The sequence below is a fragment of the Littorina saxatilis genome, linkage group LG11, assembly GCF_037325665.1.
Source record: "Littorina saxatilis isolate snail1 linkage group LG11, US_GU_Lsax_2.0, whole genome shotgun sequence".
Lineage (NCBI taxonomy): Eukaryota > Metazoa > Mollusca > Gastropoda > Littorinimorpha > Littorinidae > Littorina > Littorina saxatilis.
The window spans coordinates 5,855,610-5,860,254 of NC_090255.1; the positions used below are offsets into that span (position 1 = coordinate 5,855,610).

The 4,645-nt window shown below is 39.6% G+C and overlaps 1 long non-coding RNA gene across 2 annotated transcripts in view; it reads right to left on the reverse strand.

Moving 5' to 3' along the window:
* LOC138979631 (uncharacterized) overlaps positions 1-4,628 on the reverse strand; it is a 14,210-nt gene extending 9,582 nt beyond the window's left edge. The window contains exons 1-2 of one of the 2 annotated variants that reach the window (XR_011460064.1): positions 1,211-4,628; positions 333-423 (exon numbers count right to left, since the gene is read on the reverse strand). This is a non-coding gene — a long non-coding RNA (uncharacterized lncRNA). Of the gene's footprint in view, positions 1-332 lie in introns of both variants that reach the window. The other variant, XR_011460063.1, reaches the window with a different exon arrangement.
* Between the last annotated feature and the right edge of the window lie 17 nt (positions 4,629-4,645).

Genomic DNA, 4,645 nt, shown 5'->3' on the forward strand with positions numbered 1-4,645 from the left:
TTTGTGTTTCTAAAACCCACCGAACTCTGACATGGATTACAGGATCTTTTTCGTGCGTACTTGGTCTTGTGCTTGCGTGTACACATGAAGGGGGATAAGTCACTAGCAGGTCTGCACATAAGTTGACCTGGGAGATCGGAAACATCTCCACACTTAACCCACCAGGCGGCCGCGACCGGGATTCGAACCCTCGACCTTCCGAGTTAATAGACCGACGTCTTACCACCCCGCCACAGCGCCCGTCACCCTATACAGCAATTATCAACTATGTAATGGATGGGTTTAAACATTTTTTGATGTCAGGGTGTTCTTCATGGTTAAAAATCTCTTACCTGGTTGAACAATTTGTGCATCAGGCGACAGGTCGGTGCTGGCTTCATTTGTAGCTACCCTTTGCGATGGTGGCTTCCTCCCACTAGCAACCTGCAAATGCACAGCTCTTTAACTGACAAACTCACAACCAACACCCAGTCCCAATGAAACAATTCTCCCAATTTCATGGCATTGGTCTTAGGCCACACAAAAAAGTGTATGTTTCTGGTAAGGCAAAACAAAAAATAATCTGTTTACGATATCCGGACCGACCCTATTTTTTTCCCACCGGCCCTAGACTTTTTTGGGGCATTAAAAAATAAAATTAAAATATTCAGATGGCTAAAATACAAAAATAAAAAGCCGACCTACCGACGCTATTTTGGGGGGGCCTATGTTACCTTTAACAGACTTTTTTTGTGACCTAACATGACTAAAGGTGGAGATTTTTTTCCTAAACTTTTTTTTTTAAACCATCTTTTTAACTTATTTTGTTGAAAAACAGGAAAACAAGTGATTTTCGAATACCCCTTTTATTTTTGAAAATGCAAAAACAAAAGTCTAGGGTCATCGGGAAAACATAGGTAGGGTCAGGTGACCAGAAACATACAACTTTTTTGTTGTTGACGCCGACCCTATACTTTTTTTGCCATTTGGGGCTGTTTTTTGGCAAAATAAGTTCATCATATCATCATAATCAAGACGTCAATCCAAAATAAGTAACTTTTTTTTGTTGGCCTTATCATTATTTTGCGCTAAATGCAAACAGGCATTATTTGATGGGAACAATGCTGCTTTTTTTAATTCTTACATCAGCCTCAAACTTGTCATTACTCAACCTGCATTTATTAGTGTGCTTCTTTGATTTGCAAAAACCTAAAACCAATAAATAAATAACCTTCGGTGGTGGATTGGGCACTGCAAACAATGTCGGGACAGCATTCCACACAAGTGATCCTCTCTGCAGGATTGTTTTACTGGTTGGCCTCAAAGTGATCAGTACAAAGCTTGAGACCTTGAACATCAGCTGGCTGCAGCTTTTCAAAGTCCTCTCGCCTTGTGAATTGCATCCATATTCTGCACCTAGTTTGACAATAAAAACAATGTTATTGTTAAACTAAGCAAAAAGGAAAGACAAAAAAAGCTAAATCAGATCTTCAGTCTAAATCTAACGCTCTGCCTGAACGCAAAACGGATGAGTGATGTACCTTTGTACTGTAGTTTTCCCGTAAGCAAGGTTTGATAAAGGTTTCGGCAAATATGCCCACGGGTAGTTTGTCATCAAGTGTAAACTGTTGTTTTGTACTGACTGCTGACTCACACTCACAGTCGTAAGTACTCGCTGACGCTGTAGTCTACTGAGTGAGTTGACTCGAGCCATTGCATTCATTCTCATTCTGAAGAAGGTAAACCTGATGAAATAATCACTGCACAACCCACCTTTTTTCTTCTTTAGGGAACTTGTGGAAAGTTTTCCCGAAGCAGCTCTGTTTGCAACGGGCGTTCTTGCAACAAAAAGCCGAGCACAATTTACCACCACCACGCACGCGATCGGTACCTACGCGATCCGCCATTTTGTTTTCGCCGCCAGCATGTGACTAGGGACGATAACCCACAAACACTTTTTCGCATTTTCTTCGCAAGTTCCACGTCTTCCTTTTGTACAGTGTTTGGTACAGATTACACATTCGGCCTCGTTGATCTTGTATAAACTCCACACTCAAAATCCCCCCCTCCCTTCCATAGTACTGATGATCGAGCTTGGGTACTTTTCATTCATGTGGTCAAATTCGTTTAACCAATTTTTTTTATTCAAACTTTGAAATTGTCTTCATTCTAAAATTCCTTCACGTCACATTCAAGGGATGTAACCAATAGTTCCACGTTTTCAGAGAAATCAAATTTTTGGGTGAAATCTGTTAAATGATACCACCATTTTACTTCACTTGCAAGAAACTTACATGCTTTTCTTCCTTTTAAATAAGTGTACTTCTTTAATTTTACCAGGAAACAACATTTCCGTCTCGAATAAGTAATCTGAACTCGGGAGTAATCTGAACGCATTACACCGATGAGTAATCTGAACTCGGGAGTAATCTGAACGCATTACACCGATGAGTAATCTGAACTCGGGAGTAATCTGAACGCATTACACCAGTGAGTAATCTCATCTCAGGAGTAATCTCAACACATTACACCAGTGAGTAATCTCATCTCAGGAGTAATCTCAACACATTACACCGGTGAGTAATCTTATCTCAGGAGTAACCTGTGCTCGTTACACAGACATTAACACACAGGCTACCGATAGTAAATTTGCAATCTTTGGTGTAAAAGCATGCACACAAGAAGTGCTCCTTTACCTGTAGAACAGAATCAAGAAATATCAGCGTCATCATAATTGTTTTTCAAGTGTTGCTATGGCACGTGAATTTTTTTTCTTTCTCCTTCTCTGTCTTTCTCCCCCCCCCCCCCCCCCCCCTCACTCTCCATGTCTATTTGTCTGTCTGTCTGTCTGTCTGACTGTCTGTCCGTCTCTGTCTCTCTCTGTCTCTCTCTCTCTCTAGCTTTGAACCAACAAAGAAAAGAAAAAGAATCATCTAAGAGTACAAAGGATGTTCTGCAGGCACTTTTGTGCAATATTGTGAAAATACTGTGTAAAACGATAGTTCTTCATTCAGAGCAGCACAGCATAAATTGTAAAGCCAGAGTCAAAGTCCTATTAACCATTTTTGAGGTTGATTGTCTATAACCTCTGACTCGGTGAAGGTCAACGTTTTTGAACGACAAAACAAACAGATCACAAAATCAACATTGTGCAAACACTGGCCATGCCTTACTCGTGTAAATCGTAATCAAATAAAGCAGAGAGCTATTCTAAGAGCCGAGAAACAAAGGGACGTAAGCACTGTAAACGATATGTCATACAAATTATGCATTAATTAAGAGCAATTACGTCCCTTCGTTTCTCAAGCCTTATTTGTGTAATTACTTCAAAACAATAAGACAGCCTATAAATATAATTTGAAATGGAAAATATACGGCAATCGTGCAGTGGTTTTTTTTAAATGCTATCGGAATGAGATAATGCTACTTGTGATTGTTCCATTCTCAGGTTCAATGCTGATGAATTCTTACACTCTGTTGAAGAAATAGAGTTCTTGAATCAATCATTCACAAACAAGACCACCTAACTTTGAAACACAGTCATACTCACACGCATAAAATTAGAGTATTTGAGTGGTATTTTAAACCAAACATGTAAGCCTTACCACAATCTGGTAAAAAAATTGAACATTATTCCCAGAGGTCTATACATTTCTGTAAAAAAAAAAAAATTTGAAACAACATCAAATTAATGAAACTAAAAAAAATACAAACTCCCAGCCAGAAATGTCACACAAACAAAAAATGTGAATATCTTAAACAAATGATGCAGAGCGCTATTTAAAGATCTCATAAACAAAGGGAAGTATGCGTTCTTCAGTAACGTTGCCCTTAACAACAAAAAAGTATTCATTGACAAAAATAATTTCAAGTCATGTTCTATGGAGGTCTTCCCGATTTTGGCATGCATGCACTCTCCCAACCAGTTACAGAGAAATGCCACACAAAGAATTAAGCAAAGAATGCTCTGACATATATATTGGTTGCTGTGTATTCAAGAATTGCACAAAAAATCTTTATATCTCCTTTTGATATTGCACATAAATGGTAACAAGTTTGGCAATTAAATGCATAAACTGACTGGGCCTTTCCATAAATGGGCGGTTCTGGTGAGGTTATGCCCCTTCTTTCTTTCGGCTGGTAACAGGCGGAACCTCGCGGCAAGATCACACGAGTAAGGAAAAAACGTGCATTGGTCCCAAATAGCATGTCACTTTTGTTACAGTTCGTGTGTAAGTCGTGCATTTTATACGGTAAAAAGACAATGGGAACAGGCGGAACCTCGCGGCAAGATCACAGGAGTTGTCTCGCGTTATCACCCCAGAAGCGCTCATTCTGACTGGAATGGAAACTAATACACCATTGATGACCCACTTCCATGGTCCACCTCTTTGAGTTTGTTGTTTTTGTGAATCTACATCAGTCAGAATGTCTCCCTTAAAAATGATATGTTATACACATTTTGTTTACACATAACACCATGGAGACTGGAGACCCCTTATTTTCTGACAAGATGTATGAGATTCTAACCAGAATTCGTGGCAGGAAAGGCGAAATGGGAAAGTACATTCAGAGACCCTAATAAAAAAAATAATTATAAATAAATGTGTTGTTCCCCCCACCCCAACAAACAAGAAGCAAAAGCAGCCCCCCCCCCCCCCCCATC